The sequence below is a fragment of the Hirundo rustica genome, chromosome Z (genome assembly GCF_015227805.2).
Source record: "Hirundo rustica isolate bHirRus1 chromosome Z, bHirRus1.pri.v3, whole genome shotgun sequence".
Lineage (NCBI taxonomy): Eukaryota > Metazoa > Chordata > Aves > Passeriformes > Hirundinidae > Hirundo > Hirundo rustica.
The window spans coordinates 69,271,122-69,286,237 of NC_053488.1; positions in this window are offsets into that span (position 1 = coordinate 69,271,122).

A 15,116-nucleotide genomic window follows, 5' to 3' on the forward strand; every position below is an offset into this window, starting at 1 on the left:
TGGTCCTTACAGTTTGAGAACATCCCTCCCACCTTCTGAAATACCCACAAAAATTTTGTCAGAGTGGACTACCTCTCCTCTTTTTTTAATGAGTCAGAGTGATGAGTATTTCAATTTTTTTTATCAAACTGAGCTTTAGAGATTTTTAAGATCACAGAATCATAGAATCATGGAATCACAGAATGATATAGGTTGGAAAAGACATCTGAGATCATGAGGTCCCATCTGTGACAGATCACCACCTTGTCATTTAGATCATGGCATTAAGTGCTGCGTGCAGTCATTACTTGAACACCTCTAGGAATAGTAGTCCACCACCTCCCCAAGCATTCAAAGGTAAAGAAAAATTTCTGTAAAGAAATTCCTTCAGATGACCAAACTGAAACCCCCTGGCACAGTTCAAGACTATGTCCTCTCATCCTTCCTACAACTTTCTTTCAGGTAATTGCAAAGAGGAAGTTTTACATGTGCCTATAGCAAAACAGCAATGACAGTAAACATGCTACACACAGTTCTTTACTAATTTATTTACAGGATGTAAAGTTCAGCAAGTACTAAAAGTAGCAGGAGAAAAGAATTATAGAATGGAGTCATAGAAATTACAATTTAGAAGAGTTCTGAGAGAAAGAAACTCCACAAATTCTTTTAAGAAAACAAAACAAAAACAAAAACAAAAACAAAACAAAACAAAACAACAACAACAACAAAAACCACGAGAAAAACTTCCCATTAACCATATAAAACAAAACAATACCCCCCACACCCTACTCAGGTTTTAAAATGATAATGTTCTTTCGGAAAGAAATATATGTGTGTCCAGGTAGCATTCCTTGTTTGTGGGGAACTTATCTTTAACAAGTGCTGTTTGTTTTATTGTTCATAACTGAACATGGTAGCTAAATACATCAGAAATTATGTATTTGAAAGATACATGTAGGACCTGAAAAGCATAGGGGAAGAGAGACAAGCAACAAGGTTTATTTCGCATATGGGGATAATTTTCCATATTGAGTGAATTTCTCTATTTAGGAAAATATTTTGTCTGCTGGAAGATGTTTACAATACACTTTCTTTCTAACATGTGAAGACTGAAAATCTAGCACTGTGTTTCCAGACCAAAACCTCATGTTCTCCAAAGACAGAAAAACAGGTACTACTCAGTTTGAACAGAATAAAATAAATGGGTTTTTTTTCTCTTCATCTTTTAATGTCTGTTTGAATCCCTGTTCCTTGTCCAAATCCTTGTCCCTGTTAGTGTCCAAAAAATAAGGTGCTGATTCAGTGCTGTAAGACAGTAAGACAGAGAGTAGTGAAGTCGAGTGCTTCCATTAGTGGAAACAAATGGAACTGAGATGATCTGACTTCATCAGCCATCAGGAGAAGGCTGATGTAGGATCGCTAAATTTTTGTAGTTAAACAATAAATATCTGGCAAGACGAGAGGCAGCAAGATATCTTTCTAGTGCTCTGCTTTACAAGTTGTCTTATGAGCTTGTAATGAATGATCTTCTGTTTGTAAAAATGACTTTGCAAACTTTAAGTTGTGTTGAAGTTATAGTCCTATCTTTATGGTAATGAACTTAAATTATGGTCCTAACTCTGGGCTAGGAAGAAGGGTATGAATTCATTGCAACCAAGATCCATAAGAATGGAATATTTAAATAGATTGAATATCTTTTCAGATAAAAAGCATGAGCAGATCTATAACAGGAGAGAAACAGGCACTTTAAAAAAGGAAGGAACACTTAATTGGAGACCAGAGCTTGTTGTCCCAAATAAAACAGTAAGTTCTTAGAAATAACCTCAGAAACACTCTCTATTGCAGTCTATATACCGAAGCATTTGGAAAGAGAAAAAACAAGCTGTTTAATTGCAGAACATGCAGGCTGCAAACAAAAAAATTTTAGTAAGTATAGGTGTTCTCATCGGGAATAAAGAAATGGACTGGAACATAAACTGTTGTGGTAACATTCCAACTTCCATGAAGAAATCATTAAAAGAACAGCATAAATTCATGTTTTTCATGACAAAACTAAGAGACAAAATTGAATGGTAAAAACAAAAGCCAGAAGTTTTAAGTGGCTTGGCATTCACAAGCTGGGTGATGTTATCCCAAAGGCACTCTGTGGCTGCTGTATTTCCATGGTTTGTTATGCCCTGTACCAGAGAAGGAAACCTTATAATCCTGATCATTGCAAATGAAATGATAAAAAGAACTGAGATATTATACTCTACTCTTGGTTATGAGTTTTCTGTGAGTGGTGGAAATTTATATAGCTAACACCTGTGTGACCTGTGTTCCCTGTATACATTTCTCAGGTATATTCTGCTTAATGGACAAGTTAATGGTGGTTAATGATCTGCCCTCTCTTCACCATCTATATAGATGGAATAGGAGGTCTTGAGAGCAGATACTGATAAAATATACTCAGATACTGATAAAAGATACTCTGAGGAACACAGACAATTAGTGCCATAACCATATTAAAGAAAGTATACATGAAAGAAACTGTGTAAAAGACATTACCTACAAGTGACCAAAGTCTATAGAGACAAAGGAGTAGGAGACAGAAATTAGTGTTTCTGGATGTCAAAGAAGTAAGAGTAGGATAAAGAGATTATCAAAATCATATAGGTAAATATTAAATGGTCTATTTTTGCTTTGTTCACTAAGACTTAAGAGTCACCTATGAATGTTCAGAACCAAACTCATGTCTAATACCTACTCTATGGGGCTGTTTTATATTTTTGCTGAGAACAATCATTTTTGGCACCCAGTGTGAGACTTGCAGCTTCAAGATAATGACAGGTTTGGTTAGGGTGTGCTAGATTGAATTTATATCTGTAACTGCTGTTTAGCAATAAATCAGCAAGCTCCTGTACTTGCCATGGGGCTCACTTGCCTGGCGGTACATTGGACTCTCGTGCTTGTTAGCAGCTGCTTTTTGCTTTCTCCAGTCACTGCAGTGCTGAGCTGCTGATCACCTCCCTTTGCTGTGCCTGGGAATGTTCTGATAACAGCCACAGCAAACCACCTGGGCTGGCAGGTGGCCAGGGCGTCGATGTTGTACCTGTGCTGCTGTCCCTGTGCTGCTGTACTGAACAGGCTGCAATTCCACTGTGAATTTGAGATGAAGCTGCTGTGACCGGTGAGTGAGTCCACAGTGCAGCAGGACACCCTGAAACATCTGTGGCTGTGGACAAGTCCGCAATGGTTTATTCTTGCTTCCCCTATATTTAATGTGTTAACGGCTTACTCCAGATTTTGTATACTCCCTTTTGTTCCCTCTATAGTTAGTCCACAGCCTTTGTTCCAGCACCTTCCTTGTCCATCACCTAAACCCTGACTAAACTCCCTGTCAGTTACTGTAAAACCTATCCCTCTTACCCGGAAAGTTCTATGTCTGTCATGTATCCTTTGAAACCCCGCTGGACTCTGTAACACAACCCCTCCCACAGAGTAACCCTACTGGTTTCCCAAATTATTCTAGCCTCCCTTCTATTCCTGCCCAGTTGTATCCCATTGGTTCATTGTGTGTATCCACCCCAGTTACACCCCCTGCATAAAACCCCGTGCACATGGGTGCTCCAGGCCTTTTTGCCTCGGGGACCCATTCCCAATAACACGTGGATTTCCCCGGGGAGAAGAAGGTCTTCTCAAATCCTTTAGCCTGGTCCTCGTGGATGCCAAAGTCTCAACAAGTGTGCCTCCACTCCTACAGATTCCATGCATCCTAAGACTTTGCCGTGGGAGCACATTTTCCCACTCCTGTGGTACCGCCGGGGTGCTGAGCTAGCATATTCACCCCAAAAGCCCTAAGGTTTCCATAGACATGCTACATGATGATTACACTTGACCAATTAGATGTCCTGAAGGGTGTGTGCCTGCCTCCTGAACAAGTGGCTTAGCCAATTGAGAAACACCTGTACGTGTGGACAGTAGTGCTAGAATCTATAACCAGAGTTTAATGTAAACAATAAACAGCTTCTGCTGAAATCATATTGATTCTGTTATTCAGTTGCCCAGTTTTCCCCCTGCACCATCCCAGCAGTGAGGAGACTGAGGGTGCACAAGTTGTTGGGAGGGGACACACAAGGGATGGTTGACCTCAACTGACCCAAGGGATATCACAGAATCATAGAATCATTAAGGTTGGAAAAGGCCTCTAAGATCAAATCCAGACATTAACCTAGTGTGTCCATATTCTCCACTGAAGTGCATTCCAGACCCCACACCCATGCATTTTTCTTTTTACAGTTGCAGGGATGGTGTTCCACCACTTCTTTGGGCCGCCTATTCCAGTGCCTGGTCATCATTTCAGTGAAGAATAAGTAGGCCCAAAGGAGATCATCCTCATGTTCGTAGTCATATTTAGTACCACTCCAGAATTTAAATATCCCAGTAACAGACTACTGTGACTGTCAATACCGTATCCTTTGGAAATGCTAAAATATTCTAAGCTCTATAATAATCTTTCATGTTTCACTTCTTTGCTCCATCATTTATCCATTTACTTTTTGTCAGTTTGTTTCCTCTTACAGAATTTCATTTTACAGAGGAGCTAAAATTTGCGATCTTTGCATCTTTGTCTTATTTTCTTCCAGCTAAATAAATAACTTACAATTATTTAATATAAACTTTAGTCATACATGCTCCAGTTCATCAACAGAGCCTTTGGTTCTCATAAGTATTCAATAGTAATAGCTTCAAAACAAGGCATGTGCATGACTAAGTAAGTTATAGAAAACCACTGCAATGCAATTAGAAGGACAGCAACTACATCTCTGGTTGAGCAGTGAGAGTAAGGAAGATTGAAGATATAAATAGATGTTCCAAAGACCAAATAGTCACTTATTAAAATAAGATAATTATATATGTTCCCTTTCTGCTCAATGCACTCAAACATTAAGGCAAGGTAAAAGTTTTAAGTACTTTTTTCTGGTGAATAATAATGAATCACATCTAAAGTCACTGTGACTGTGTCCCAGGGAGAAAGCAATATTTTATCAAATCCAGTCTGGTATCTTGCAGCAATTTTCAACTTTTGTGCTTTTGTTTGCATTCTTCCATGAATCCTTTTCCTCACAACAATTGAAATAACCCTGTCTTTGTTTCCTCCACTGGTAACAGTTATTCATGAGTGAGATTATCTGGGACACAGTTCTGAGGGTATATAACACATATTCTTATTTCAAAGCAAAATGCTCTTTGAGGTTTTAGCAGTGTAAATGAGTCAGCAATAAAACTTCGGCTGTTTACTCCAAGCTTTAGAATAGCAATGTTTTTGCAGGTAAATGGTTGTTTGGGGTTAAGTTTTCCTGTGGAATTTTTCCCCCCCCATAAGTTGCCCTAGGAGACTAAATACTGATAGTTAAAGGGTGCTTAACCCATACAAAAGAAGTGGATCACTTAGTTAAGGAGGAGGAAAAGGCTCCCGAGAGCTGAGGTTGGGGGTTCTTTTTTTCAGCTCTCAGTTTTTCTGGGGAGAACGGTCAGACGATGGCTAGCTGCATGGAGTCTACAGTTAACGGAGGGGTTCGGTCCTGAGAATTCTATCATCTGTTGGAGCGCCCAGGAATTCAGAATTTTTTCACTGCCCTGCTGGATTTTGGGTCAGCCTGGGTCCAGCCACCGCGGCTTCTCCGGCACTGCTCACTTCACCTGCCGGGACACCCCCCTGCCTGCCGGGACAGCCCACCCTTTCCAGCCATCAGCCCCAGAGTTTCCACTGTTTCGGTTTGGTGCTCTTGGAATCCCAAGAGATCAGACTGCCCGGGACTTGTGAGACAAAGCCCCTCGGGGTTCTTGGTTCTGTTTATTATTATTATAATTGCTGTTGTTGTTTGTCTGTCCTGCTTTATTTACTAGTAAAGGACTGTTATTCCTTTCCCCATAGCTCTGACTGAAAAGGTTTTTTTTAATCTTCCAAATTATAATAACACAGAGGGAAGGATTGGAATTCCCCATTCCTAGAGAGGCCGCACCTCTCCCTAGCAGACACCTGTCTTTTCAAACGAAGACAATGGTACATACCTCTGAATACTTAAATTATTATCTTGTCAGAAAGAGCATTTTAAATACATGCCAGAAAATAAAATGGAAAATCTGGAAAAAACCTTAAGGTAATCTACAAAATTTGGTGTCAAAAAATTAATCCACTTCGCCCTTTTTTTCACCAATAAGGATGGACAATACACACAAAATCCTAATTGCACAGCTTTCATAATTAAACCTAGAAATAGACAACATTCAATTTAATGCAGATTATGAAACTAACAGCAATAAAGAAAGAAAGAAGGTGAATGTATAGGATTTGATTTTGTTCTGGATTTCAGATAGTTTTCTAAAATATATTTTTATCATTCTGGCTTCAAAAGGAAATATTTTGGAACTTCACTGGATTATGTATTCTATTTCTCTAAAACAGACTTGGGGAAAAAAAGTGCTTTGAGAGTTAAGGATTGGAAAGTATTAATTTAAAACATAAAATCTGAACATATCACACGGGTAAAAGGGAAATAATTACAGAAAATCTAGCTCTTCTATGTAACTAATATCCCTGAACACTATTATTCATCTGAAATTAGAATTGCAGTCCACAGAGCAATAAGAAACAAAACCAACCAAAACATCAGTAAGGTGTTTTTGTATCTGTGGGATCAAGAACCAGTGTACTAAGCAAGAGTAAAGGCTTGAAACCAAAGTTAGGCCACAGCATCAGGAAACAAGAAGTAGAAAATTTAACAGAACTTAATGAAAGGAAAAGGTAACAATTTTGCAGAAAAGTGATGGAAAAATAATTTGTGAAATGTGTTCTTTATAAGAGAAGAGTATAACTTTCCAATTGGTCTCAGAACATTTCCCATTTCTAATGAGTCTCTGAAGCTTACACCTCTGTTCATCTCCAGGGAGAAACTCCTTATTCTAGGTGATAAAACAATGGGAAAATACTGAAACATTTCTGTGTTTCTTCAGATCCTTAATGGAATTTGATCCAGATCCTTCCATTCCTACAACTCAATTTACTTTTTCAGTCAACATCTTGTCTTAGATAAGAAGGATTTTAAACAGATGCTCTTTAAAAATCTTGATTCTGTAGCCCAAGTTTGTCTTTCAAACTGTGAAATATACTGACCTGAATAGACCAGTGTATATTGGATTATAAAATCTATTTGACATTTGTACAGTTTGTCTATAAATGTTTACTCAAGTAGTTTTGCCTACTGTGAGCCCAAACATCAGCTCTATCAGCCTACGCTGGCATGCTTGTAATGTCCAACTGAACTTCACACTCATAAGGTTTTCATGTCATCCACATTGTCAGCAATGACAATTTAGCATTATTAAAGATCAAGGCATTGAGTTTTCCTAAAAACATTAACATAAATGGCATTTCCTAGAAAAAAATTAACCTTAAAAAGCCCCCAAAAAATCCAAATCCAACAGCTTTACTAAAAACGTTACCTATTTATCTTTCTGCCACCTAGTGGCAATGCTTCCTGGTGGCAAGTAGTTATCTTCTAAATCTGCATTGGTTTCTAGTATGTACAACAATAATGAAGATGTTGGAGGAAAAAATCTGGATTACATAGATGGATAATGTAGAACAGTATAATATCAAGCACAGATGCTACGTTTCTGAAATATTTCAAGACTCTAAAGGATCTACAATTCTCAAATTAAAATAAATAATTAAAAATATGTAAACATTGTACACTTGTGGCAGTGCAAGAATTGTTTTATTAAGTTTTTATAAGAAGTTTTATGTTATGGTTCAGTTTTTTGTGCACCCAGTTCTGTAACAGTCCATCCCCTTTTGAGTTTTCTGTATAAAAAGGTGTTTCATGTCAATCATCCCACCCCCCACCTATCATTGTCAATCCCCTCTCCACCCCCAGCTCTGGGGCATCCTGTCTATCACTTCCGGAACCCCTCCCCAGATTGGGAAATTCCCAGGGAGGGCATTGAGTGATAGGTCAGCCCCGGGGAAATTCCTTTGCCCTTTGTATCAGTGGTCAGAGGCTTAGAAATGGACACCTCCTGTTGCCCCCTGAATTCCCTGATTTGCTATCCTGCTGTAACCTCCCCTGAATCCTCCCCCGCTTATAAGATCAGAGAGGGAAATTCAAACTCTCTCTGGCCGGAAGTCTGGACAAGCTGTGGCTCTCCCGCAGCTCGGCTTGAATAAACATCTTTAAACCTGCTTAGCCAAGAGCCATCCTTTTATCTGCCACCTTCGTCACAACGCTATTTGGACCAGCTGCTGCTGAGAAGCCGAGCCCAGCAGTTAAAGATAACCTGTTTGCATACCTGGACTGAAAACGCTCTGGCCCCTGTGCAGATCTGAGCCAGCCAGGGGCCCGCGTCCGCCCGGCGCGGGAAGGCACAGCCACATACACCTACAGCTTAACAGCCAGCTTTCATAAGTTGAAAAGAACACTTACTAACTACTCTCTCTACAATGGGAAACAGCCAAAGTATTTCATTTGGACAGTCTGTTTCTTTCTCCATTTTAAATTGATTTTTACCTTCCTGTAAAAATATTTTTCTATGAAGCTAGTAAAATGGACCCATTACTCCTGTCAGCATGACTCCAATCATATGTAGAATTAAAGAAATTATTTACTTTTTCATGTTGATTTGTTGTTTCAATTTGTTTGATTGTTTGTTGTGATAAGCTGGGTTTGAACAACCACTCATTCATTTTCATAAATATCAGTTTTGTGTTTAAGTCAAGGCTGTCCCATATTGTTTCTCCTATATAGAATTTCAATTTTTATGAGTCACTGTTGTGAGTAAACCCCAGTGGGCATCTAAGCACCACAAAGCCACTCAGTCATGTCTCCCTCCATACTCAGTAAGTTAAGGAAGAGAAAGAATTCAATATAAAATAAACAAAGTAGCATGTAATGAAGAAAATAAATTCAATGTCATAAACAAAATTTTGTCATGAAGAAAAATAATTCTCTGCTAGCAAGGCCCAGTACAGTGTTACAATCAGTTATTAAGTAAAATTAATTATTTATTCCTCTACCTGACCATGCATGATAGAGAAAAGATTTTTCTGATTCAGGACAAAAGTTAACACTGTATGACATTTTACAGACTTAAGGAAAATACAGCAGTCTCAAGAAAAAAATATATTGTACAAAAACAGCTATTGAATAAAATATATACTCTTTTTCTTACTTACTAATTTAACATGTATTTTATGAATCTTCCTGTTGTGAACTGAGGTCAGCTGCCTCAGTTGTGTCCCCCTACCAACCTCCAATGTCTTACCAGTCTTTGTTGTGGGTGGAGAGTGTGGAAGAATAAATCTCAACATTGTGAATGCACAATTCACGAATAACAAATACTTCATTTTGTGATGAGCACTGTTTCAGTCACAAACCCAAACCACAGCACCATGCAGGCTGCCATGAAGAAAGTGCTATCTCAGCCAGGTATGATAGAGATTTGAAAGAAAAATAAAATCTAAAAAGGAGAAGTCTACATGATTTTATGGTACTCTTATGTACTTAAGACTATACATCCATATCAAAGTGCCCCTGATATTTAAAGACATTACTCTGTAACAGGGACTAATTTTGAAGATCTGCTATAAACATTACAGCAATGTGTTGCCCCTAGCAACCATGTGTCTTCTAAGTCTTCATCTTCATACTGCAATACAAAGAAAGAAAAAAAAATCAGCGCTAGAAAGCCACGTATTCATGGAGAGGGTAGACCATCCCTGAATTGAAGTTTTAAACTTGCAGTGGCTTTAATTCTACAATACTGTTTGTGTGCTGCCATGCCTTTCTAGTTTAAACACATACAAACCTGGTACCACTTTGCCCTTTTCTTCACATATATGGCTTCAGTCCTAAATCTTTATTACTAAAAATTGCCAAAAACACATTATTGAAAATTGATAATGTAATTATCATTTAAACTCCTCCATCGCCAAGTACTTTACAAGTCTTCTGTTGGAAAGATTTTTTTCTAGTGAGAAACAACATCCTCAGTACTTTCAGCAAATATTATTCAAATTAGGGTAAATGTTTCATGGCATTAGGTCCTATATGGAATTATAGGTTCTATGATAATAAGCAATTTTCATTTTTCTTTTTTTTTTTTTTTCAAATTAAAAAAAATGGTCACTATCATAAAGACCTTCAGTATCTCTGCAAACTAAGGTACTTGAAAAAAACATGCAGAAAAAATCTTTGTAGGAAAAAATTTCAAAATCAGCATTTGAGCTTTGTTCTGTTTCCAGGTTCTCTATTTAAGCTACTACATATTTTGTCAGCCTTAGCGTGCTTGTTATGGCTTAGGGCTGAGTGAACTTAAAATGCTTCAATGAATGACTTTATCATGAGAAGTTACAGTTACATTATTAAACTCACATAAAGAAATAAGTACAGGTAGAAAAGTCCATTCAGAAACTAACCCTGGACATCTCCAAAGAAAGGCCTACTTCTTATTATTCATTTCTAAGTTACCTGTATAATTGTATTCAAAAGAGATTTTTTTTTTTTTTTTTAATATTAAGTAGGCTTTTAATAAAATTATGGAAGAGGAGGTCACAGTCTTGATCCAAATAAATCTAGCAATGCTTTCATGAATAAAAAGCTATAATTTCCAGAAGCAGAACCCTGAACAGACCTGAATCAAGGAGCTGACATAAGAAAAGCTTGTTTTGAACAGTGCAATGCCTTTGCAAGTCTGCATAATATTAAAATCAAAAGTATTTTTAGTACTTCAAATTCACATTATGATTAAATAATATCCAGACCTGAGTATTAATAATACATGAGAAATCTTACAGCTATATGAGATTCTCTCCTTTGAAGTATATTTGTATGTGCTGCCTCCACAGCAGCTATGAAATACTTTAGTTTCTCAGTGGATAACATATCCTTTTAACATCTGAAAAAGGGACATTACAGATGTTGGATTTTTGGTGGGGTTTTCTCTCTTTATATTGACATTTTTGCTCATGAAAGGTAACTATTTCTTTTCAAATACAAGTGAAGTCTAATGACAATTCTCCAGAACAGCTGTTTCTTGATGTATGCTTGTCAGAAAAGTTCCAAACATGGGGCATCCAGAAACATCTTCTCAAACACTCTGATTGCAAATTTGACTCAACAAAACAAAGCAAAATCAACCTGCATACAAGACACTAATGCAACAAATCTCAGCACACACACAAACTTTCAACATGATTCCTTCACCCAGATTGAGGCAATATAATAATCCAAACACAGAATACTGTTCATTGTTGTACAATTGATGTGAACAAAACAGAGATACCTTGGACAACTTTAACATGATAGATTTTTTTTTTTTTTTTTTAAATCACTGTAGAGATGAAAAAGTTAGCTCTCTTACCACTGACAAGATCTTGGAGTGAGGTACCCATACTGTAATAGCACTATTATGTCACTATTCATTATAATAGCACAGTATCTTTGATCACTTTTAACTCTGCCTTTGAGTGCACTCTGTTTTATGAAATGTGATTTGCTTACATTAAAAAAAAAAAAAAAAGAAGTTCAAAAGTGTATCCTGAATAAAAAAGGAAATACCATAATTTTGCAAAACTGCCATGCAGTTCCTGCATTTATTCTCATTACAATCACATTATTTCTGTAGACTTTTCCAAAACATTTTATGCTATTTCCTTCCAAGGGAAGACCAATGCTTTTAAAGTATACTTTATCTGTTCAGGAAATGAGTCTAAAACAAAAGGCCAACACAAATTATAAAAATAACAAAGTTATTTCTGGCTATCAGCGTGAGAGCTTGTGTCAAACATTTGTCTGCTAAGGGAGAGCCTATTTATTAAATACCTTCCAAACAAACTGTACTTCTTCTGTGAGCATATTATACGCTTCTGCCTCCAAACAGAGATCAAACTAAACAATTAAATTATTCTAAATCATAATTTTCAGATATATTATGCTTCTTCACTACAGCTAAACTGTCAGGAATATAAGACGGGCTCCTAATATATGAGATACCTATGGAAGCTGTGGTGATCAGTTCCAGAAGAAATGATCATACTCCAGAAAAATGTTAAAAGGAAACAGAAGAGCAAACAACGTAAATAAAATCAAAAAAAATCTGTGTCCTGCTGACTCTGGATGTGCCTTTGACGGTGACCTTATGAACAAATGGAATGCACAAGCACCTCAATAAGACCAAGTGCAGTGACACAGTCAAACAAGTTCAAATCTAAATAACATGTTTGTCTTTAATTTAATACAGTTTACTATGATTTTAATTTTTTATTTTGACAATAGATTTGTACACTTAAAAGCCTGTAAGTTTAGTATCTTTTACATATGCATACGAATGTATTTAATTTCTCATCTCTAATGACATTTATTGCAGTCACATTTCATTAATTTCTAGAAGACCTATAGCCTAGGTCTCAGGACTCAGCTCTTTCCCAAAGGAAGGGGAAAAAAAAAAAAAAAAAAAAAGGGGGGGAAAAAAAGAAAAGAAAAGAAAAGAAAAAAAAAAAGCTCAGCTAATTGCTGACAGATTTTTCCATTGTTTTTCAGATACCTATTTGAGCAGTAATTTAAGAAATAATATTTTCAAGAAAAAAAATCTCACATCACTATAGAAAAGGAAATCCATTTTGGAAATTTGGAGGTAAGCCATTGAGTGATTTTAAGCAAATATTGTACTTTTGGTTTTAAAGAATGGGGGATTTTAGGACTATGATATTTTTTTTTTCCCTCCCAATTATCTTCCCCTGCTTTCTTTCCCTTCTTCCCTCACCTTCTCCCATCATTTGTCGTAAATCTGTCCTGAGCAGAGTCTAGTTGATGATTTATCCCATATTACTCATCTACCAGAGCATCCTTTACGCTTTTCTATTTGCATTTCTAATTATTTTCTGGCTGATGTCTTTTTGTCTCAAAAGAGCAGGGAACTGCAGGTGTTGATGGTAATACTTAAATTTAGTGTAATTCATGTTTTACTACTCTGTAGAGATTAGGGAACAGATGTTGAGAGTTGTTATATTAGCCTAGGTACTTTATTAATTATTGTGCTTAATAGAAAATGAACTATACTAAAATAATCTCCTGTTTCTTTAGAAAGTAGTCAGTGCACTAGTATATCTTCTGCTAGTGAGACATACACAGATGCTCACTGGAGACATGCAGATCTATTTACTTTCAATAAGCAGCATGATGTGTTTTACAGCACAAAAATCCAACACAAAATTGATGAAAACTACACTTCTGTTATTGCACAATTTACTGGGACTTGATTAATTTTCTTCTGGACAGACCTGTTAAACTATTTCTATCCCAGGCTTCCTTTGAACAAATAATCCTGTTACTGTAACAATGTGGACATGCGCTGAATATGCAGCAATTATGAAAGATACCTCTTCCAAAATCATAGCTCTTTGGAAATTATTTCAAGAATATAAGCTAGTTTATCTTCCCTCTGCCTGAATCCAGCAAGGGTTTTAGATTTTTTTATGCCATGGAAGGGATGGAAGTGGACACATTTTAATCGAAATGTGCAAGAAGACCTGCTATCTGAGTCAGGATCAAAGCTTTGGAGCATTTGAAATTTGTAACTGCTGATGAAACGTGACTAATATTAAGTAATTTGTCTTCTGTGAAGCAGCTTCACAAGTCACAAAGTTTTTTCCCCTCCACATGGCACCAGCTGCACAGTGTAGAAATCTTCCAAACAGCCATACATGATAACCTGTGTATATCCAAGAAATTCATCTACCTGTAGACTTTGGATCCTGAAGCACTTCAAAAATCTCAAGTAACAGATGCTAAGGAAACCTAATCACTCTAAAACCCTACAAAATGTGTTACCCTCATGAGATAGCTAAATATTCCAGTTATTTTGTTTTGACACTGCTGCTAAAAAGCTCAGGATCCATACAATTAATTTCTGCATGTGATTTTTCCTGTCTTTCACCTCCCAGAGACTGGGAAAGGGATTATGTGGTTGGCATGGGAGTTTAAATGCAGAAGATAGTCCCATGCTGCCAGTGTCTGGTGACTTCAGCTAGTATAGTCTGATGCAGTCCCTGGGGAAGTTGTGCACAGCAGTGCTACAGGACCGTAAGTGGCCTACACTTTCCACAATTATAAAAAGTCTTCACAAAATATGCTACAATAAAAGCTTCAAACCTCATTGAACAGAAATCTCATGCTGTATAAAATGCCATTCCTCAAAAGACCATGGTACTGTGCTCATGGAGAAATACTGACATGCTTGTGGGTCTTGCACACTTCTTTTGTCAATTTATTACTGAGTTCATCAAACGGACAACCTTGTTGTACATAAAACACTGCTTAGTTTAAGGTCTTGGACACCAATTGAAATGCACCCTAACAGCACCGGAAGAACTTGATTCTGGTTTCAGGAATAATTTAGATAATAGCTTTCTCTCTAGTTCCCATAACCTTGAGAAATTATTTCTTCAATAAATAAAAAAATATATATTTTATAGAGACTATATCTCTGGAAAATAAATTTGTTTTAATGGGTTTTCAGCCAAATCCCAAGCTGTTTTCATTTATGGGAACTGCTGACCAGTATGTTCTTCATATCCAACTCTGTCTCCCTGTCCCCACCCGCTTGTAAGTCCTGATGAAAAGTAACAAATGCAAGGATTTCTTTTTCTCAGGACTGATGTACACCATCATTCATTCTATAACTGATACACCAATTACATTGCTTAGCTTGTAAGTGCTGCTTAAAAAGTAAAGTCCTCCTAGATAGCATGGTTAAAATACATCTCCTTTTGTACCAAGTATTTGTACCACGTATACTTCCTTCCTGTTGTATTCGTTTTAGCACTGAATTCTTTCCTTACACACACACACCCTTATTGCGCCACACAACACACATTCTCCCTAAACTTCTGAAGTACAACCAGAATAAAAATATTAGCATGTTGTTTTGGGTTTTTTGTTTGTTTGTTTGTTTGTTTTTGGGTTTGTTTGTTTGTTTGTTTGTTTGTTTTTTCCTGAATACAACAAAGCAGAAGATGTTTAGCTTTAAGTTTGTCTACAAACCATTATATAATTCTGTGTCTGAGAGGATGACCACTGTTGTGGCTCTTTTGAGAGAAT